Genomic DNA, 23,684 nt, shown 5'->3' on the forward strand with positions numbered 1-23,684 from the left:
GTTAGTGTGAAAATAAAGCAATCCCCACTATGTGTCTACTGCAGAAACATGTTCAGGTCCAAATACAGGCTACAATGCTAAAAGCCTGACTGCTCATCACTGCCTTTGTTGCTACTTTAAAATCAGTATCTGGCCTCTGGGCTGGGGTCAGCATACACTCAGCTTTGCAATCAATCTGTGTTCATGGCTAGCTGTTAGCATCTGTTTGTGCAGATGTTGTTTTTTTGTGCAATAAAAAAAAATAATGTCTACATCTCCACTCCTCAAAAGTTTGAGACTGCTCCACCATTTACCTCCTCCCTGCACACAAACCAAAATCGATGATTATAGCAACTTCTCTGTATGTATTATTGTAGTGTCTACCTTAAAGCGCCTTGAGGTGAGTGTTGTTGTGATTTAGTGCTGTATAAATAAAACTGAATCAAACTGAACAGAATTTAATTGGATTAAAATTACTGTGATTTCATATGAATTTGTCATGAATACTGAGTATCTCGAAGATGTTCCCTATAAAACCTTAAAAAATGTAGCACTGCTGGAAAATCAAATAGATAAAGATTTTTTAAAAATCCAAGTATCGGCTCTGCTTATCACTTAGGCTTTGTTACCTTTAAAGTTCACAAGAATAAATAAGCTTTACATGTCATCAACTGAATACAAAGCAACAGAGCGGCAGACTTGTTGGATGCGTTTTTTTTCCCAATAAACAACATGTGTTAAAAAACTTCAGTGCCAAAAATACTGTCAGGAGCAGGATTTGAACCCACGCCTCCATTTGGAGACCATAAATCCCATGAGTGAGGAAGGACTGCATCCTTGAATCTGGCGCCTTAGACCACTCGGCCATCCTGACACCCACACTGCTGACGGCTCAGCAAAGTCACTGATGATTTAAAACTCAGAGACCCTTAATATGCTTCACAGTCTGTTATAATTAGTCAGTGTAAGGAAAGTGACGTGTTTTAGCTTTTTTAGATCAGATCTTTCCATCTGATAGAAGAATGGATGGGGTGCCTGATGAATGCCTGGACAGATGGTCTCGTAAAAAGACAGATAGGTGAAGGATGGATGGATAGATGGATGGAGGATGGAGAAGGGAGGGTGGTTAGGGGAGGGGGGGGCAGGCGTGTTTGATCCTCCCAGTAGAAATAATCAGCAAAGCCCTGGAGCCCTAAATGTGTGTGCATATATGTGTGTGTGTGTCTGTATATGTGCGCTGTGGGGTTTTCTGGCTGCATGCCAAGACCAGCTCCTACCAAGAGATAGATCAAAGACTGCGCTCTCTCTTTCTTTCTGTCTCTATCTGTCTCTCCTGCTCATATTTCTCACAGTCGTTTCTTCCCCGTCCCTGCTCTGTGCCCTGAAAACACTCCTCTATTTTATACCAGAGGGTAGAAAATTACAACTTTTCCTCTGGAAAAAGAGAAAAAGAAAGTACAGCAATGAAAAGACCAAAGCAATAAAGTGCAATGTGAAGACAAAGAAAGAAAAGGGAAATCGCACAAAAATCCTCACTTTTTTCACCTGGTTTTGGAGTTGAGGTTATCACAGGGTTAAAAGTTTGAACACATTAACACTGACTTTTTTGTTTTGTTTTAAGGCCTTAATTTCTGCTCTTCTAATTTCTTCTGCTCACACCTAACATCTGCACTACTCCAGAAATCTTTTGGAGACATAAGACAGAAACTTCTAGAAATGCTGCTGACCCAGTTTTGGTTTTAAAAAAAACTCACAGATTGGGTTTTAGCCTTTGGGCACAAGCTGAGGCTGTTAGAAAGAAATTACGGGGACACCCTTGTAAACTCCCTGATTCGATCTTGGCAGCCACAAAAATTAAGGCAAGGCTCACACAGTGATGTCCTCCTATTTGTGTATGTACTCCTTTCCGATTCCCATGGCTTCTTCTGTTGAGGTTAAATCTAGCACAGGATTGCTTTGGAAAACGTTACACCCAACACTGTCCATTTTTCAGTAGTGTAGTAATACAGTGCATTGCTGTACTAAATTCAGTAATTACCTTACAGTTACAATTATGGCCTTACTTGAATTCGGTTTGTGTGCAGGGAGGAGGTAAATGGTGGAGCATTCTGAAACTTTTGAGGAGTGGAGGTGTAGACATTATTTTTTTATTGCACAAAAAAACAACATCTGCACAAACAGATGCTAACAGCTAGCCACGAACACAGATTGATTGCAAAGCTGAGTGTATGCTGACCCCAGCCCAGAGGCCAGATACTGATTTTAAAGTAGCAACAAAGGCAGTGATGAGCAGTCAGGCTTTTAGCATTGTAGCCTGTATTTGGACCTGAACATGTTTCTGCAGTAGACACATAGTGGGGATTGCTTTATTTTCACACTAACAGAACGTGTGTCATCATTAGAGTAGGCATTTGTGTCAGCTTGTGGGACTGTAACCTAAGGTTTTCTAACTAGTAATCATGGCGCAGTTCCAGCCCTTGATATGGCGCCAGGGGAAAGCAATGTAACAAATAGTGTAACAAATGACTTTCTTCAGAAAGTAACATAATCCATTACATAATAAAATGTTACAAGTACTTTTTTTGAATGACAACCCATAAAGAGATTTTTGTCAGTGACCCCAATCCTCCTCTGTAGCAGTGTCATCAAAGTTTGATCAAAAGAGTGTTGGGACACGTACACGTGTTTTAGTTTTTTGTAAAAGTCCAACTTCATCTTCTGCCTAAGCATAGCGCCAAATCAAAACAAAAGATAAAGACCCTATGATAATACAGAGAAAACCCCCAGAATCGAATCAACCCTCAATGAGCGAGAACTTGGCAACAGTGGAAAGGAAAAACTCCCTTTTAACAGGAAGAATCCTCCAGAAGAACCATGCTCAGGGAGGGGCGGCCAGCTGCCATGACCGGTTGGTCATGTAATAACTAATGATTTAATGAAATTACATTTAAAGACATGTCTGGTGTTACCTTTTCCTTACTCACAGTACTTGATGTTCGTCTTCTCAAGCATTTTCTATGTGCAACTAATGCTATGCTATCTTGTTTACATCAACCATGAATATTTTTGCAGCTGTGCCGAATACTTGTCTGGGTGGAGAGTGCCAAAGTTTTTAAATAAAAACATCTTAGTTTGTAGGGATTATGGCTAGGACAGGGGTCTTCAAACCTTTTCTGGCATGCCCCACTTTATATTTTCCCACAATTTTATCAAGCGTTAACAATAAATCAGGATGCAGATAATCTTACTGACAACCCATCTAATTTTAGGGTTTCGTTTTAGTCATGTGTAAAATTGGCTAATCTTCAGACACCAGAAGATGTTTAATTTCAAAAGAAGTTCCATCCTTCATTTTTCTTGTTAAAAACCTTTACATTTAGGAGTTCTAAATAGGTGACATTTTTATAAAAAGATCTTGACATGAACCACACTCAAACCTTAACCCAACTCTAGATGGGTCACCAGACACCTGGTTGTTGCTAAGAGGTTAATTATGAGTGATACAAATATCAGGGCACCGGCATTCATGCAACTCAGTTTCATGCCACATTTTTCCCCCTTATCCAACCTGCGGTGGCTTAATGAACACATTTTATAGGTTAAATTGTATGAGATCCGTTCAAAGCCCTTGCAGAAACGACTCCCATGCTATTAGAAAACGTGGTTTTTAAAATCATCAGCCAAGCAGAGGATCTTCAAAACTAATAATGAAGCATTAAAGCTCTAAAATGTAACATAATAACATCTTTTATTTCACAGCTTGCAATGACATTCACAGTAATCATCGGCGCGCTTGAATATTCTCCTGGATATTGTTCGCTTTGCAGTGTTATTGATCAGGGAACTGAGGCTCATTTGCACTCTGCATATGCCGTTCTGCATAACAAAATCCCCTAAACGTCTAAAGATGTAAATGTAATTGTGAAGATAATGTATTTTTGCTATCGAGCATGCTGCACTGCGTGAACTGCACTGTGTCATTAAACCAACACGTACTAACCCTTTGCAAACAAGAGCTAAACTTTCCCTCCTCCTGTTTCTCCTTCTCTTCTACGTGTCTTTTCATGCAACTTGCAGATTGGGTCATGTTTTTTCAGTTTTTTTTCTGCCATACTTTAAGCAATATGCAAATAGAAACTTAGAGCCTCTCACAAAATCCCAATCAGTCCCTTTCTGACCCTTTTCCGTTTTTCCCTTCTTTTTTTTTTTTTTAAAGGCAACCCGCCATCACTCATCTTCTCTCTCGTCCAATGCCTTTTTAGCTTTGTCGTTCAGACCATCTCTCTTTCTCTCGCTCCCTGTCCCTGCATCCCTTTTCCTCCTGTCACCCCCCCATCTCCCCTTCTTTCCATCCACAATCTATCCTTTCCAATCTTCCCTTTTCCCCCTCTCTCTATCATGTTTCCCCCCCGCTCACACACTCACACTCTCTTCCTCTACCAGTAGTCATTCTACTTATAGCCTCGCCATAAATCAAGCTGTCATTCTCCGTCATGCTCGCTGCATCTCACTGGGGCTCATGGCACATGCACACACACATGCACGCACGAACACACACACATAAAAGGGATAGCAGCCCACACATACACAAGCTCAAAAGCAAGAATATACATATAGACCAGTATTATACAGATAACACACATGCGCTGCAAGTGTATAGGCTATACTGATTACAATAAAAAATACACACACACAAACACTTTCTTTTTTAATGTGACACAAACATACAGTTTTTGCACAAACTCCAGAGTCCAAAAAACAAGCTGATATGCAGGATATCACACAAACACACACACACACACACACACACACACACACACACACACACACACACACACACAAACACACATACACACACACGGAGCAGTTGAAACTGTCCCGAGATCTCAGGGCCCAACCACCACCTTAAATTCTTCACTCCTCTTTACCGGTTCACATCTCTGTACTGCTCACCCTTCTCTTAGGCTGATCTTCTAAAAATACATATACAAATTTTTACAAAAACTTCATGATTTTCATATATTAAGTAGTCATAATCGTAAGCTAATTTCACACACACGCGCGCGCACTGCAGGCCTAAACTTTCCAGGACTTTCCCGACAGAGGTGCAGGTGCAAATGCAAATGTCTGACGCAGCCACACTGGACATTGCTGTAATTAGGAAAGCTCATCTAGACTTTGACATAAAGTAACATGAAAACACAGGTGTTGCCAATGACATTAATGAAGGTTCTGTTCGTTAGGTGCAGAGCCTCAGTTAGCATCATTAGTATCACCTGTGTTTACATGTCAAAATGACTGCTAGGAAAAAAGGTCTATTAGCATGGTGGGTGGCAGAAGCCAGTGTTTACCCCATTTCCCCTGAAAGTTACAGAAACTAAAGGAAGCAAAGGGAAGCTCACTCTAAGGCCGAATCTCGCTTTGAAAATTGCTGGGGGGAAAAGCACGATAATGTAAATACGCGAGTCTACAAAACACATGTCCAGTCTTTTTCAGACTCATTAATACCTTTCTTCTATTATTCCTTTTCATGTACGCAGACTTTCTCTCGATACGTGTCCGGAAACACACTTTTAATAATCACACTTCCCCTTTGGCTGTTATTCAGACAGAAATTTGGATATTATTTGAAACAAGCAATAATAGCAGCATGTAAATGTATTGTGCTGAAGATATATTTGCTCTTTTTAAAACCACAGACCATCAGCTTATTTCCTCCTGTCCTTCCGTGACCAAAGCAAGAGCCTCATAAAGACCCCTAGGAGTTTGAGGATTTCATGGGGCTTTGTGTTTGACACTGTGTGTGTGTGTGTGTGTGTGTGTGTGTGTGTGTGTGTGTGTGTGTGTGTGTGTGTGTGTGTGTGTGTGTGTGTAAGATACATGTGGAATTCAAGGTCATGTAATCCCACGGCCTTCACTGTTATCCTGGACTGGCCTTGCATGCATACACAATCTTTAGACATTAAAAACATTCATACTGATACTTTGTGCGTAGTTGACAACTTATACATACACAATAATTCTTTATCTGGTGATATTGGATATTGTGCTTATTGGTAGTTAAAACATTTAAAAACCTGCCTGTGTAATTAATAAGCTAAAGCCACTGGCATACCAGACACACAGAAGGGGTCCTTTTGCATCTGTATCTGTACCTGGGTGCAACGTTAGCAACTCAGCACATCAGGTGGGATGCCTCCTTTCTTTTTTTTCTTTTTTTTTGAGTAACCTATTATCTTATTAATAAATCCTACTACTAAGAGAACTACTGACCAATCACATTTGAGCAGGCTGCTTGCAGCAAACACATTTGCCAAAATTCAGTTTGAATCCCTTTGGCTGTGGTCACTGATTTATTATTTTTCCATTAGATTTGAGTTGTCCAAGGTTGCTGTGGGCACTCCCATGATGCACTGAGCCTCTCTCCTCTGTTCCCTTTTTCTACAGTTTCATATAACTATTGCCTTTCCCCCCCAAACTGGTCGAGAAAGATGAGCTTGAGCATCCCTAACCGTCTCTCTGTGTCACACACATGAATTAAAATGTTGAAGCTTCTCTCATATTGCAACTCAAATATTGTGCTTCGACCCAGACGTGGATCAGGGTGCTTTATTTTCTCGTTCACAGGCAAACTACAGGGTGGTACAGCCCAGCGTCTAGCATCAGACTCAAATGCACTGTGATATGCAAACGACAGGTCAATCAATCAATAAACACATGTGTTAAAATGTACTAATGTATGCAAAATCTGTGCTTCAGATAGCTTCCTTTGTCTAATAATACCCAGCAGTAACTAGAGATCTAGTGCCAGCAACGACTTGTAACTCACAGACACAAATGCAAAGATATAGATTTCCAAGGTCGCATTTCAGACATTCACTACAGTATCTTATACAAGTCCCCCACTCTTTCTCTATGCGCTCCGCTGCTCTCCTCTTCCTCCTCTTCTGCATTCTTCTCTCCTCCTCCCTCCATCTCTTGCCACTGTCTTTCACACAAACCACACACACACTCACACACACACATAGTCTCTGGAGACATGTCCGTTGCTCTGACCTATCTCTCCTGGGAGTGCTGGCTGTCTGCCCGGCTCTCTTTTTTCTCTCTTGCTTCACACATTCTCCCTCCCTGCATCTTTCCTCCTCTCTCTGTGTCTCTCTGTCTATTGATCTATCTGTTTTTCTAATCTCCTTTTGTCTTCCCCATCTCTAATCCTCTCCTCTGTTGCATGTCTCCCCTGCTATTGCATCCTCTTATCTCTTTATCCTTTCTCAGCCCGATTCTGCACTTCTACTTTTCTACCCCTTTTTCACCCTCTCCTCCTTTAAAATCCGCTCCTTGCGTCTCTTTTCTCGCAATGCTTCTGCTTTACACATTCTCTGCTCCTATTGCTTTCTAGGCTTACAGGGTGCCAGTGTGGCTGCGGGGCTCAGCCCGGAGCTCTCTGCCCTGCTCGTGCTGCTTCCTGGGCACCGTGCCCACAGAATAGTTAGGCAGGACTGAAGAAGAGCTGGAGGGGTGCGCATGTGTGCGTTTGTATGTATCGAATGATGTGGATAGGGGGAGGGGTGGGACAGAGAAAGTGGATAGGGAAGAAAGATTGAAAAGAAAGGAGGAGGGGAGTTGTTGACAGGCAGAGAAAAAAGAGGCAACGACAGAGAAAGAAGAAATGATTTTTGATGAGTCACACTTTGCTAGCTGGAGTTTACTGTGCAGCACTCGGCGTGTGTTCAACAGAAAAATGTGTGTGTGTGTGTGTGTGTGTGTGTGTGTGTGTGTGTGTGTGTGTGTGTGTGTGTGTGTGTGTGTGTGTGTGTGTGTGTGTTTCAAACGACAGTAAAAGTTTTAACTATATTTAAAAAGAATCACTCTGCATTTATTACAACACATCTCAAATTTATCTACAGTCTTTTTTTGTTAATTGGTTAATTTAGTCAGAAATACTTTGATTTCTGCAGCAAATTCAGCAAACACCAAGAAAATCTAGTGATGTAAGCGAGGCGATTCCGTTAACTGTCTCAGAACTGCTGCAATTACAATTTGTGGGTATTGTCAAATTTTTTGGAGTGACTATTACTTGAAAAAAACTCATAAATGAGCAAAATATTCCAATCCCAAGGAGTCACATGCTGCTGTTCTGTCAGATGCGGCCATGATTCACTTGCTACTGCAATATTGCACACCTAGAAAGGACGGTCCACCTTTAAAGAGATATGAAGTCCATACTGGGAGGCTAGCAGCCTAAGCAGAGAAGCCCAGACATCCCTCTCCCCAGCCACCTCCTCCAGCTTGTCCAGGGAAACACCAAGGGGTTCCCAAAGTAGCTTAGAGATATAATCTCACCATCGTGTCCTGGGTCTGCCCCAAGACCTGCTCCCCAGAAGGGCATGCCAGGAACACCTTACCCTAGAAGCCCCCAGAGACATCCCGGTCTGAGGCCTGAACTACCTACAGTTGCACCTTGTACAGCCCGGCTAGCTCAGTCGGTAGAGCATGAGACTCTTAATCTCAGGGTCGTGGGTTCGAGCCCCACGTTGGGCGGAGCTGTTTTAGAACAAAATTAATTTGAGTTGGACCATATCACCACTATCACCCCCCATCCCTTGTATCCTCACAACAACCCCCTGTCATTGGCATTAATGCCCTTTGCTAATATATCACTTGCCAATCATGTCCAAGCTATCTCAGCTTTGCCTCTTCTCATTTTGATGCTGTGGGGGTGGCACTAACGCTTTCATCAGTTGGTTCCTATCGATGTGGCGATATAGAGGCCGATTAGTCCTCACCCTGTCTCTAAGGGAGAGGGCAGCCACCCTTTGGGGAAAGCTCATTTCTGCCACTTGTATCTGAGATTTTGTTCTGTCTCTCACTCCCGACCGTGTAACCATAGGTGTGGGTTTGTGATGAAGCCAACAGAACCACATCATCTGCAAAGAGCAGAGATAAAATCCTGAGGTTTCTGCCACCTTTGGCTTTGCCTAGAAATATAAAGATTGTGAACAGAATTGGTGACAAAGGGTAGCCCTGGAACCCTCCAACAGCCAGGCAACGATTGTACAGATACCAAAAACAATTACTGCTCAATTTAATATTGTTTACAAAAGGAAAAGTCAGGAGATTTTACACACGTATCAGGAAAATATACAAATGTGCAGGTTTTATGGATTTTATACATAGGGGGGAGCAAAATGGGCAAATTGCTATGGAGGAAACCAACTGCTGTGTTTGATACCGATATATGACATTTGGTACACACATGTAACATCCTGAGATATACAAAAAAAAAATCCTCTTGAGGCCATGCCCTAAACCCATCAGACTGTCAATTTACCATTACCAGCATTTACCATTTCTGGGTTTTCTACTTTAACAAACTCCTGCTAGACATGAAGTTTGACTTTTTTACTTACCTTCTACTTCTGCTTTTACTTGCTTGTTAAGCTTGGATCCCAACACCTTTTAGGTATTTGTGAGACTCCAGCAACTCTGACAACACTGCAGTATTTCATGCTCTGGCAATGAGAGTGGGCTGAAATAACTGCTACCAAATTAAAGTGGGGGAAACATGCAGTGCTGTTAATTTAACTTCTATTGCACACATTTGGAATGTTATCAGCGTGCTGAATAACCAGTTGCTATCAGTCCCATTCATATAGTCTGTAGATGGCTCCTCCACTTGCAAATAAGTAGTTATCACCTCACTCAGCGGTGGTTGTTCTGTGGATAAAATAGGTACTTCCAGGTTAAAATAGCAACACAATTCTAATTTTTGGATGCTGGACAATCACACATTGGTTCAAGATCCATTTTATTCACATTATATTTTATCACATTAAGTTGTTTACTTTTGTTTTCAGATGCTATTAAGATGAAGAAATAGCGGCTTTTAGTGTTAAAATAAATGCCTTTACCACATGAAGCATGCAAGCAGGCTTACAACATTTACCATCTCCTACATAAGCACTGCTGTTCCAACTGAGCTGGCAATGTGTACGGGACTGATAACAACTGATAATGGGCATTCTGTCAGGATGTGCTGCGGAGGACCCAAATGGAGGACAAGGGGAGACTGAATACTGAACAAAAGCAAACCTTTATTGTGGCTGAAGAAATTTCCCAAAACACATAAAGGAAGAAAGAGGGAAAAACAAAGAATCCACACTGGAAAAACACAGAAACTCACAGAGTGGACAGCACAGCAGGGGATCTCTCTGATTAGGGATGAGCTATGAGTAGGTGGGGAAAACAATGCAAAGGCGGAAACTGTGAAGAAAACAGGAGGGAAGACAAGGAGCAAAAAACTGCAATGATAGAGACAGAGAAACACTGGGGATAAAAGGCGATTGAATTTGTAACTGCTCCAGTTTAGTTGTTCATGTTCAGACACAGATCAAGCACACAGCCCGGCTAGCTCAGTCGGTAGAGCATGAGACTCTTAATCTCAGGGTCGTGGGTTCGAGCCCCACGTTGGGCGGAGCTATTTTAAGCCCAAAAAAGTTAGAGCTCACTGTCATCGCTCTTTATCCCTCTTTCCCTTACATTCTCATAAAAGCCCTGTGTCATCCAAGATGGCCAATCTACCTGCAGAGAAAGGTGTGGCACCACCAGTCTGTGAGCCCTTTCTGTCAGAGAAGAGTTAAGTAGAGCTGAAGTGAAATTCAGTGTTAAAAACAATAGAAAGGGTTCACTGCAGCCAGTCTTCGCTTTTCGTACTGAATATGTGGTTTGTTTGTTTTTTCCAATGTTTGTAGTTCAATAGAACAACAACAAAATCAAAACAAGCCATAACTCATGAGATTTAAAAAAACAGGACCATGAAAATTTGAAGACAATTCAGAGGAACTGGCAGGCAGACCGCAGGTGGATGAAGTAAAAAAGAAATCATATGAGAGAAGGAAATTTTTTGTTTCACCCAAGGGCTCTGGACCTCTGTGTTTAACCTCCCTTCTACAGATATAACCAATAATTTAATTGTTTTGATGTTTGATTGTAAATGTAGCGCTCCTGATGACTACACTACATCAGATATAAATGTCCATAGTGACATTACATAATAAGGAAAGGCTTTGATAAACAGTAACCAAACTTACAGGCTGAACATCGGCCAGAAACACCTTCTACCTTTGTTTTGGGCTCCTTAAACTTGACTGATCTTATTTCCTGTTTGATGTGCATTCTGTACGGGCGACTGCACTTAAATTGATGCTAATGGCGAGAGACTGAATGACAGAGAGAGCATCACCACACCTGTAACCAGCTGCATGCAGAGAAATGCAATTCCCCTGCTGGTCACTAATGGTACGGCCCTGCTGGAGTGGAAGCAAATGGCCTGGACCCAACCACGCATGATGGGAATGAAGAAGGGGAGGAGGATACTGGTCAGGCAGTGGTAGAGTGAAAGAGAGGAAGATGTAGTAAAGAAAGGTTGTAGGAAGAATAGCTGCGATTTTTTATTTGATCAAAGTGACCAGGACAAAAAGGAAATCCACAGAGGATGATGGGCAAGCGAGTGGGGGAGGATTCACACCAGCGCTTAAATGCCGCCTTCAACTGCCATCTCTTCGTAGCACTGATTATCTCCTCCATCTCCTGTCCTCGCATTCCTATCTCCCTCAGTTTTCCTCCTGCTGTATCCTTTCATCTCCCCGTTTAACCTCTCACCCCTGCCCGAGCCTGCCTCTCTTCTGCTCTGTTAGGTGTCCAGTATCTCAGAGAGGAGCCCCAGTGATGCAGTGCCCTCTGTCTGCGTTCACCGTTACTGCAGCAGCAGCTCGTTTGAAAACTTCAGCCTCTGTAAACCAGCAGAAAGTCCTCTGACGGTGAACATTTGAGTGCTGTAGCTTTAGAGCGTTGTGATTTATGGCAGCTGTGGCTCGTAAAGCCACATAAAAAACAATTATAAAGCGAAACAGCGCCATAAAATTGTGATAAACTTCAGATGTTACAGACAAGAAAGCAACTTGTGACAGTGTAAAACGTGATGAATGACCGTTTAGCAAGAGGCTGCTTCATATAAAGGCATTTTTTAAGCCGAGGTCCTGCTGTCACTGCACCACGACACGACGGACCCCTGAACATTAACTGAAGGTGATGACAAACACAATTCTGATCTCGATTCAGGCAGCATGTACGCCTGACAGACAATGCGGCAGCTCAGCAGTGGCAGACGCTGATGTGAAATATATGCTGCCGGATGTGTTAAAATATGCAGGATAAAAAAAATTCAGGGGCTAAGTGTTTTAACCCTTTATGCCCGAAGATTAGCAGGGTTTAAAAGGTTTGTGAGCTGCTGCCCAAAACAGCCACTGCCAACAGCTTTATGAAGCAGTGCTAGGATATCGTTACTGTTTCACTGCAGTTTGTTAATGCACTCCAAAGTACAGTCACTAAATTGTCTTTTTTTAACAAAGCGTTTGCAGAGATTGCTTTGTCTTGATTTTCGTTTAAAGGATAATTCAAACTCTTTTTTTCTCTTTTCATTAACAATCTCATTAAAGAAATGGATTAAACAGTGACAGTGTTTTCATTTTAGCATTGTGAAATGATGTTGGTGAACAATTTACTCAATTAACTGCAGGCCCTGGCCTCTGTTGATGTTCAGTGCGGGGTATAAAGCAGCCCGGAGTCATAAAACCTCAAAGAAAGTGGACAAACATAGGTGAAACAGTCTCCTCGTTATCCAGAAAGCTCATTTGGCAAAGAGTCAGTGTCCTCTTTCTTTCCTCTTTTTTCTTTATAACGCAATGCAGTGCTCTGCTCCTGTCTGTCCAGTCTACAAAACCTCAGCAACAATCACTTCCTAATAAATCACTTCAGCCAATCAGTGATGGATGTGTTTTTGAAAAACAAAAATTGCGCACGTATTTGTGTGTAAATCAATGTCGTGTGCTCGCTCTGTGATTTTTCCCCCTCCCACCAGACAATGCACTAATGTTTTGTTGATCCTTCTGCACACACACACACACACACACACTGCAGGCAAGAGTGCACGATAAACACAAGGAGGATGCTTAGAGGAGAGAGACTGGGAAAAAAGAAAATAAAGGAATTCTTGAAGAAAAAGGTAGAAAGAGGGAACAAAACAAAGATTCACGACTAAAATGACATTTCTTTCTTTTTTTCTTTTTTGTTTTGCCATCAGAAACAAGATAGTGGGAATAAATTTCTGATTTAATCCCCCGCCCCTCGCCTTCGTCCCATGAGTGTGTGTGGGTGTGTTGACAGATTTGGTATTGCCTCAGTTCAGAGATTGGCTACAGAAAAACACACTCAGTAATTATCTAGAAAGAACACCTGGGCACTGGGAATCTCATTATATTGTAACCACTCCTCCAACACACACACACACACGGAAGAAAATACACAACAGAGTGAAAAGAGACCAAAAAATAAAGGATGATTTTTTGCATAAAACAGAAAATCAAAAGACAAGATGAAAAATAGCAAGAATTCAAAAAACACCTACATACACGGAGAGTGAGGAGCCTTTCTAGTTTTAAGAGCTTGAAACTCACTGTTGTGAGACTTTGTGGATCATACGCTGGCGTTTTATTATGCGGTAAGACTCACAAACAAGCGAAACCCGGCGATGGTGAAGGGATCATTTGAATTCATCTGTTGCCATTTCTCTAGCTGACTTTCTTTATTCCACGCGGTTTATATATTTTTTACAATTCTGCAAAGCACAAAGAAAACCGCAGTGACTGCAAAGTGATCCAAATCCGTGATGCATAAAACACAGCGCTGCAATTATTAAGTCATACAACACTCTTGTGTTCTGGTTTTTATTCCCTTCATGTTTCCTTTGATGTGCTGCAGTAGCAGATCTTCACCAGTAAGAGGCAGAGTTTCCTCTCATCTGACTGACTAAACCTCACTCATTACCATCACTCTTTCTTTCTCTTCATCTGGACTTGTGCTTTCCTCTGCCCTTTCTTTCATCCATCTCCCTTTACATCCAACAGTGCTCATTATCAATTTTATGAAAATGTTTTGCATTTGCTGTAAACCAGCTCGCATCCTCCAAATGGGAGTCAAGTTGGGGGGTGTGCGTGTTTGTGTGTGTGTGCAAAGGAAAACCCTGCTGATGTGAACAGATGCATTCATTGCTGTGTTTTGACAGGCTGACAGCGGCCAGAGTGAGATGACCAAAAAGGGTCAACAAACAAGCGACCCACCAGACACACACACACACACACACACGAACTGTGTCCGGTCATCTAAGGTAACATGGCCAAAAAAATAGATCAGTGTGAAAAACTTGATTTTTTAAAACATCTTAATGACACAACAAGGGGCATATCAAACCTCTAAGCAAGTTTCTTCTAAGAGAGTTTATTAAACACTTCCATCAGAATAAAAAGTTCCAAGCCGATTAAGGACAGGGCGATTTACCTTTTCAGAAACTGGTCAAACAAAACTTATCATTAAACAACAACAACAAGGGTCGTGGGTTCGAGCCCCAAGTTGGGCGCAAGATTTTAGAACACAACACCCCTGCACATGTCCACGCCATCTAACCCTCTAACTAATAGGCCTTTTCCACTAGTGCCTTCACTCAGTTTCAAACATTTTCCATTCAATTGGGTACCACCTGATGTGCATGGTTATAGCGCCGTGGCCAAAAGTGATGTCATATGTATGCCACAGACACACAACAATGGAAGACGTCGCAACGATGGTATTCCTGCGGCTTTTTGTCAGACTTAGGGACCATGGTGCTTGTTTTTATGTGGCCATTTTGCCATTGCTGTGCTTCAAAAATGGTGGTTTTGACTTTTGTGAAGGAGCATCTCTTATGACTCATCGAGTGACGCCACTGACTAACCAATCGGTGGCATGCAGTCTCTTGACAAAGCATTTTCTTCACTATCACTCTTGCTGCTATCCTTCTATTCAATTCAGTTTTAATGATCTAGCACCAAATCACAAAAACAACAGACCCCGGGGGCTTTATATTGTAATGTAAGGTCATTTTATGTAAGGTAAAGACCCTACAATAATACAGAGAAAATGACAACAATCAGATGACTCCCTAAAAGCAAGCACTTTGGTGACAGCGGGAAGGAAAAACTCCCTACTATTAACTGGTGCTACAGCCCGGCTAGCTCAGTCGGTAGAGCATGAGACTCTTAATCTCAGGGTCGTGGGTTCGAGCCCCACGTTGGGCGCGAATGTTTTTAGAGTAGACTTCAAATAACTGAAAAACAGTATTAAGTGAGAATGATGGGCCGTCCACACAACAGACATTTGGTTCTAAGAATGCAGAGCACCTCTCCGTACACCGAGTCCAGCAGTAATGATGTATTACAGTAGAAGACTGCCATAATAATAAAGAGCAGAACTAACTGCAATGCCCTTTTATAAACAAAAGTTAATATAAATCAATTAAGAGGTGAAAGAGTTCAAACAACTACTACTATGTCAAACTGGTCTTGGATAGAGTCCTATGGTTAATGCTCAGTCCTATCACTATCCACACATGCTGACGGACATTTTTTTAACAGTACATTGACATATTTTTTAATTAAAAATGGGAATAGGGAAACTGCTCTGCCTCATGAGTGTGACAGTATTAATCTTCGTTGTACATTTTTTGACAAAAATAGAAAACGCCTTCATTAGGGTTTCAGCCAAAATAGTACTGAATCACTATTCAGAAGTACCGAGGCACACGGAGACGAAGAGAACAAACAAAGAGGAAACTAGGAAAGCGGGACAGAGTTAAAGTGAAATGAGAACAGACCTACTGTAGTGAGCATGTGCTAAATAAAATGCTTGTTTGAGTTTTTGTTTGTGTATTGTCTATATCTTGCGTATATGTGTGTGACTGGCTTTCAACCTCAGTGCAGGTGTGTTGTTGATAGTTTTATCAGTGCTGGATCAGGGCAACTGAGGAGAAGGGAAAATGAAAATTTTGTTGTTTAGATTTACTGTATGTGCAGTAACACAGTTTTATTTCAAGAAACTTTCTCAGGTGTGCAGACTGCAGGTCACATGTTCCAAACTGAGGGCAGGGTAATGTTTCCAACACTGATGTCTTGATGTATTTTCAAGTAAACGAACACTGATAATTCTCAGTTACACAGAACTATAAAATACACAGTTTCACAGTCAGTTTAAACTGTTTTGCATTTAATTTGCATATGAAAAAACTACAAATATATGAAGGTGAAATTGGTCAATTTAAAGTGAAGATAAAGGAGACAACTTCTGGTTTCCTGTTTCCAGTACAGCAACCAGTCACGACAACCATACACAGGCATTAAACATCATCAACCGGACTTAGACATTTGAGTGTCCCAAAGAACAATATTACAATATGAACACCTACCAGATAATTACATAAAACATTGTCGATATGATGAAATGCCGTACAGAAAGAAGTGCTCGTGTACATTACACTTACAGGAGGTGTTCAGCCACAGAAACCCACATCATGAAGTTACGAGCGCACTGTTTTGCGCTGATGTTAATGCCAGAGGAGGTTTGGAGCTCTGCAGTTATTGAGTCAGCACAGTGTTGACAACTTTTACACACTATGCACCGCAACACTGACAAATGATACTTTTGATGATAGAGGATTTTAATGAAAGGCTTCTAAATGAGATGAGGCTCCATGGTTTCTACATTTTGAAGGTTTCATGTTAACATTTTGGCCTTGTTGGTTTTGTAAATACTAGTTTCACCAACCGAAACTGAAGCAAACATTTACACACAACCCGGCAAAAGGTGACAGTTAGCAGACAGCCGTCCGCTACAGCTGCTTGTAACAGTACATCAATCGATCAAAGCACCCACGCCCTGATTTTAAGCTGCATCATCAAAATAGGTGAATTTTAAACAAATCACACGGTTATTATGAAGGGGGGAATTAGCTAATTCTTTGTACTAGGCTGTAAACATGCTATTTTCACAAGGTGTTCATGTTAACTGTTGAGTTTATGGGCATTGGCTCACTTTTGGAGCCTGCCTCAAGTGGCTATAAGAGGAACTGCAGTTTGTGCCACATCTGAGTTGCTTTCATTTTTCGACCGCAAGTTGAAGACTCTTCAAAAGTGAAATAAACTGATAATTAATACTAAGAGTTATAGTCTATACTCATAGTTGGCTCATCATAAATTCTATTGTCATGGGTTGAAAGCATGTGAATCTATGGTGAGGAGAGACATTTTCTCCTTTTCCTAGTTAGTTAAGACACAACAGTGCTCAGTAGCTGGTGTTGTGTGTCTTGTGGCGGCATGGTGTGCGTCTCTCTCCGGATTTATAAAATGGTTTCAGGCCCTGTCAAGTGCCCAATAAACCACTTTTACTATTAGTGTAGGACACAGCTAGCATACAGCTGCTGACCACTGCTACCACTGACCATACACATCCGCATACGCTGACACACTGAGGCTGACATGCTCACACACGTACGAGCGCACAGACAAGCGGGGCCAGTCACATACTTGCTGGTCAGACACATTTTTAGGGCTGCTGGAGTCGGGATCTGAGCCAAGCTCTAACCCCATCTCACTCCACCCTGTTGCCCCGAATGACATCATGTCATATCCTGAACCGCCGACTCAGAAGGGCCAAACACACACACACGCACACACACTGCCTTCACCTTGTAGTACAGAACTTTTTGGAGCATCAGCCTTATTAAAAACTACAGCATTAATAAGTAATTTTTAAAACACTGTACGGCAGTGCAAACGATGCATGTAGCCACTGTAAGGTCCTCCTGTCCTGTTTTTAAAGTTTTCTCACCGTCACCATTTGAATTTTCCGCACGATATGACCTGAAGTGCCCGAGGGCGCAAATACATCAGGAAATTACTCACTGAGGTCACAGATAAATGGCTGTTTTTCAATGGTCTTTTTGCAAGCACAAGAGTCGCCCCCTGGTGTCCAATAAACAGAATGTAGGCTTCACTAAACAGACCTAGAAGTTGCGCGTCTTCTATGCTTATTGATTTTTTTTTTAACCATACCTGAGCACATCGCATGACGCATATCAGGCGATGTGCTCGTGAATAATATCACTGTAATGTCATATTACAATCAGTCACAGCATGTCTGTGGATCATCCATGCAGCCCGGCTAGCTCAGTCGGTAGAGCATGAGACTCTTAATCTCAGGGTCGTGGGTTCGAGCCCCACGTTGGGCGCAAGATTTTTCTCAAGTCAATGGAAAAACATGTACTTCCGTGAGATCATGTGCACACAGTTAATGTGGCAAATCATGCTAATCTGCATTTCACACCTCTCATAAATGAGGAATTTTCGGATGACAAAATAGTTTTTGCTAATATTTTATAGGGCATTTATTTTACAATACAAAGCAACTTTGTTAAAAAAAAAATGTGTCGCTCGGTTCGCGACACAATTCGTTTTTAAATTTTAAAAGAGTAAGTTGCGAACCTCTTCACTGAAATCAAAAATACATCAGGGGAGAACTGGAGGGTTACACACTGAGAAGAATTCCAAAGATTCAATACAGCCAATCAGAAATAAGAGTTTAAAACAGCAGCTCTTCAGCTAGAGAGCCGAAGAGGCCATCCTCTTCAAACTGACCACCATCTGTGTGTGAGAGAGAGTCCAACTTAGTCATTAGTGCTCCTGGAAGGCTGAAATACACACACGTGTGTCACGTAACACACTGAGTGCAGACAATCCATTCAAAAACTTAAATTTGATTATTTTCACTTTACATGAATCACATGTTTGAACAGCCACTTTAATGAAATATTCCCAATTCCTATTCCTATTCCCAAATCTACTGCTTCTGAACACGTGGGACACACACAAACACACACAGACCTTCTTGAATGACCTTGAGGACCCATTTGTGCTTGCAGACAAGCCATCTTCTCAAATGTCTAGTGCGGAGACAAATACACATACTCACTTACTCCCCTTCCCTAATTACCGAGTCCCAGGGGATGAGACACTCAAGAGGCGCTTCAGTCAAAGAAAAGGTCTTTCTCACCAGTTAGAGGGCAGACAGGCGGAGAGAGGTAAATGAATGAGAAGATGTTCAGAATACAGATTTGCTGGCACCCAAGTATATTTTAACTGCTCCACAGTTTCCACATGTTACTGTTGCATAAAATCGGGTGAGTCTAAAAGTCTGGTTCACTGCTCACCAAACCCAAACCAAACCCAAGTTGAGAACATGAAGAAAAGTAAGAATAGATGAGGCACGTGAAAATGAAGGCCCTGAGTGAAACAGTGAGGGGGATGGAAGAGAAAGAACAGAAGTTGACTGAGACGGGAGGGCGGAGGAAGAGAGATTATCTCTCTCTAATGGCTAACTTGTTGACAGCAACACTTTTCAGCACCCCTATCTACACATCTAATGTTACTATCTATCCTGAAACACACACAGAGGCACACACATGCACACACACACCACCTCTCCTCTTGCAAGGTTTATCAGCCCGGCTGTCGGCTCGGGCCACATTTCATGTGGGTTTCGGATTTTAAAACCATGAGAAACACAAAGTGAGCCGGAGACGTCACTGCCAGAGACGACCTCGACATTCTCTCAGCTCGTCTGCAGCCATAACATCGTCGAACATGAATCTGATCTGAGCCCGCTTTCAGATCCCAGGCAGACGGTTAAAAAAAAACCTCATCATCCTCTGCTAGGTCACCTTCTTGCAAACATGTCTCGGTTACAACACCAAGCTGCATTTGTCACCAGTTAATTTAACTTGTCTTTATAAATGATAATAAACTGCTTTTGGCTGCTCCATTATTCACAAGGGGTCACCACAGCGGATGGATGTGTCTGATTTGGCAGATTGTTTTAGGCTGGATGTCCTTCGTGACACAACCCCAAAGGTGGACATGAGAGAGTTTGAGGATTTATCCTCTCTCTTTTTCCTTTAAACAGAAATGTGCCACAATTGATTCTGCTGAAATATGAGTATGAATTTATTTCTGTTTTGTAAGGAATGAAAAAGACACATCAGCCTCAATAACACTGCTAGACTATACAGCTAAAGTTTAAGGAGTTTATTATGAGAGAACACTTAATGGATATTAAAGTTATCCATGAATTTGGGATGAAAGTGTATGTGAAGAACTAGACAATAAGGTTAACCCAGATGCTATTCTTTATGTTAAATGGTTTACTTTTCCCATTGTTAGTGGTCAACAGTCACCATAAAAACTTGAAAGTGCATAGGTCAGTGAGTGTCTCATTAACATGAACACACACAGAAACTTCTACATAAGGACACAAGAATCCATATTATCAAGACATTTAGATACACTTTCATAGTGCTACGGAACATTTAGATCTCACTAATGAACAATCCACCCTTTATAGACACAAAAAAGAATTTTTTAATCATCATAGCAAAAATATAGAGAGTTGCATGTCCTGTTTTTACCATTTCATCTCCATTATATTCTCAAAGGCTAGAAAACTTGGATAGTCTGCTATGGTTTCCCATTTCGATGCATTTTTACCTGCTGATTGCACAGCTGGTCTCGAAAATACAGCTGTGAAACTAAATTCAGAGGCCACAAACTGTATCATAAGGTAGATATTCAGTCAAAAAAGAAAAAGAAAAAATAACATTCCAGCTGGTACATCCAAGACTTTCGCGCAAAATAGGGAGAGACTCCTGGTTCAGTGAGTTTTACGCTGGGCAGCAAAATGAAATGGTGAACCAACATTCCCTCACAGTTACAGTCGGACTTAGATGCCATCCAGTCCTCTGGTCCAGATGAAGGCAGAGCAATTTCTCTAAACTGAGAGAAACATTTGTGCAACATTTCGACCAAAATAGTTCTGGTCTGCACCGCAAAGCGAGAGGGCTGCCTTCATTTGGGCCGACGGGGTTGGCACACGCACAAACGCAGAAACAGACACACTCTGCATTTCACCACTGTCATGTGCAAGCCAAATTCAATGAAATAAGCCCATTCTGCAAGTAGACTGTGACAACGGAAACATCGAGGGGACAAAAAGTTCAAATGGAACAAAGTCCCAAATGTTTTCACACTGACTTCAGATGTCCTGTTCAGAGAGCGCAGGAACGGCGAGATTTCAAGTTCAGATCTATGATTTGAAAAACCACATCCACTCTTGCAAAGTTTGAGTTTTAAAGTTTCCTCATCTTGTGGGACAAAGATCAAAGTCAGAAAAGAAACATGACACTGTAAAACTATCAGAAGTCATGGCACAATCACTGAAAAGTTAAATCACACGCCTCAAATCCACCGCTAACATTCCCATTGTGTACTTTGTGTTATCACCTCGTAAAGTATTTAAAACGAATGCTCTTACCTGGTGTGTTGTGCTGGATTAACGTCGTTGATCGGTTGTCCAAGAAAACTTTCTCCACCCACCATCAGAAGCGCTAACGACCAAAAATTGTTACTCTCTGTCCGGTTGGGAAAGTGCAGACAGATCGCTGTTTTCAATGGAAGGAGATATCCCGTTCGGGAAGATCCCACAGCAGCACACTTCACAGTCTGACTTTCACTCCTCGATGTCACACGAAAGTCGTTGTTTGAGTAAAGAAAGAGCAAAAGAACAAAGGAAAAAAGTTGATTTGTGGGAATGTACAGAGGTTTGCGACTGACAGTATCCAGAAGTCCCGACAGAAAAGAGTGGCACTCGCTGCGCTGTGAGCTGTGCTCTCAGCAACAGGTGTCAGAAATAAAGTGAGATTTTTTTCACGGCCATCACAAGTTTCCAAACACTCTCCAACTAATTACGCACGCAGGGAAAAGGGGAGGAGGAGGAGGAGGAGAAGGTGGTGGTGGGGAGGAGGGAAGCAGAGGGGAGGGTGCTCCGCAAAGTTTTTACGCGTCGAGAAACAGAAGGAGAAGTGGAATGAAACAATAGAGCCCAGAGCGCGCGCTCTCTCTCCCTCCTCAACAACTGCGCTTATGTGAAAACTGCCCGCCTGGCCACCGGAGGAGAAAAGGAGACGGAGGCGTAAAAGAGGGAAAGGAGGTCGTTTTACACAGAATGAGAAGGAAAGATTCGCCTCTTTGAGAGTGTTTTTAACCAATGGGTCTCCATTTGGAGTCCATTAAACTCATAGCCTTTAAAACAGGGCTTTTACCCCTGAGTCTGGCCCCTCTCGCTATATTCTTACAAATAAACTTCACTGCAGTGAGTTTATAGGGCGAAAACTGTTGTTGGGTCAGCTATCTGATTGCGTTTCAATTTTAAAGGACTGTGTTTTATCAGACTGTGTGCACAACATTAACGTCACTTCAAATAAAAAATGATTGATCAATCAATGTAAAAACACCCGGCTTTTCAAACTCCCGACAGAGTTGAGTGAAAATCAGCCCCCGATTGTGCAGCGGACTCAAGAGTTTTTGCAGTACCGCAGGTTGTTAATGAAGTCATTTTTTGATGGCACAGGACTCTGGTAATTTTCGATCTTAAATAATTTTTATTTACTAAGAGGCAGGCATAAAGAAAGCACTTCTACAACTAGAAAGCATAGCAGCACGCCAAATCCAGCTTTAGCTTACGGGAAAATACATTTAATAGCATAAAAGGTGTTGTGCCGATGTTTATCTGTGTGTTCTTTGTGTAATGTCTCTGCTTATAACGGTAAATAGATTATTATCAACAAACAGCTATATATAAAAGTTATTATACCTGCTTTATAATACAATTAAAAAGTCAATTTTTGGCTACTTGAAATATTCTTCTAGAACTGTTATGTTTGTACAGTTTCTGCTGCCCTCTTGGTCAGATCTTTCTTTAAAAATTTGATATTTTTAACCTTTCAATTACACTTTTTACCTGGGTAAATAAATCCATCCATCCATTTTCCTCCGCTTATCCGGGGCTGGGTTGCGGGGGGCAGCAGCCCAAGCAGAGAAGCCCAGACCTCCTTCTCCCCAGCCACCTCCTCCAGCTTGTCCAGGAGAACACCAAGGCGTTCCCAGGCCAGCCGAGAGATATAATCTCTCCAGCATGTCCTGGGTCTGCCCCGGGGCCTCCTCCCAGTGGGACATGCCCGGAAAACCTCACCCATGAGGTGCCCAAGAGGCACTGTGGAGGAGCAGCGGCTCTACTCCGAGCGCCTCCTGAATGCCCGAACTTCTCACCCATCTCTAATTGGGTGAGAAGAAGGGAGAGGCCAGCCACCCTTCGGAGGAAGCCCAAGAAGAAGATAAATAAAGGTTATACAAAAGTCGCTTTTAACAAACTGATGGCAGCTCCTACAGGAATGTTATTTGTGGCTCAAAATGACCCGATATCAATCATGATAGATATGTTTGACACATGCTTCACAGATTATAGGCCAACAAGTCATTTACAACAGTTTAAATACAGGCAAACACTTTTTGGCACGGCACTCTGGATACATTGTCATGATTATCCCATTTATACTGCAGACCTAATCTGCTCTGGAGAAGGTTAAGTCTGGAGATGACCAATCAGTTCTCTGGAAAATTGCATCGTAATTACTGGAAGATTAGTCAGACATCTAGTAAGAGGGCAAGTAGGGGTAAGGGTAAATTCTTAGACTATCAGCTTTATTTCTTGATTTTTCCTCCTGGTACCTGCAAACAATTTTACAACTCTCTATTATTCTATATGCCTCAATATATAATCCTAAAACGTGGGTTATACCGGTGGACCTTCTATCAAATTTTTCAAGCGCATAATTCCATGTTTTAATTTTGTTCTACTTATTCTTTACTTGCTCTCAGACCATTAAACACCAC

At 41.9% G+C, this 23,684-nt stretch overlaps 1 protein-coding gene and 4 non-coding genes across 9 annotated transcripts in view; 4 read left to right on the forward strand and 1 right to left on the reverse strand.

The window, feature by feature from the left end:
- wnt5b (wingless-type MMTV integration site family, member 5b) overlaps positions 1-21,660 on the reverse strand; it is an 86,634-nt gene extending 64,974 nt beyond the window's left edge. For all 5 annotated transcript variants that reach the window (XM_005725295.1, XM_013908821.1, XM_005725294.1 and 2 more), the window contains exon 1: positions 21,268-21,660. The gene's annotated coding sequence lies outside the window, so the exon portion shown is untranslated. The remainder of the gene's footprint in view (positions 1-21,267) is intronic.
- On the forward strand, positions 8,448-8,520 carry trnak-cuu (transfer RNA lysine (anticodon CUU)). The gene has a single exon. It is a non-coding gene; the product is annotated as a tRNA-Lys (tRNA).
- trnak-cuu (transfer RNA lysine (anticodon CUU)) lies at positions 10,381-10,453 on the forward strand. The gene has a single exon. It is a non-coding gene; the product is annotated as a tRNA-Lys (tRNA).
- trnak-cuu (transfer RNA lysine (anticodon CUU)) lies at positions 15,077-15,149 on the forward strand. Its single transcript has one exon. It is a non-coding gene; the product is annotated as a tRNA-Lys (tRNA).
- trnak-cuu (transfer RNA lysine (anticodon CUU)) lies at positions 18,061-18,133 on the forward strand. Its single transcript has one exon. It is a non-coding gene; the product is annotated as a tRNA-Lys (tRNA).
- Positions 21,661-23,684: the final 2,024 nt, after the last annotated feature.

Source organism: Pundamilia nyererei, unplaced genomic scaffold (assembly GCF_000239375.1).
Source record: "Pundamilia nyererei isolate P.nyererei 1_Seehausen unplaced genomic scaffold, PunNye1.0 scaffold00014, whole genome shotgun sequence".
NCBI classification, from domain to species: domain Eukaryota; kingdom Metazoa; phylum Chordata; class Actinopteri; order Cichliformes; family Cichlidae; genus Pundamilia; species Pundamilia nyererei.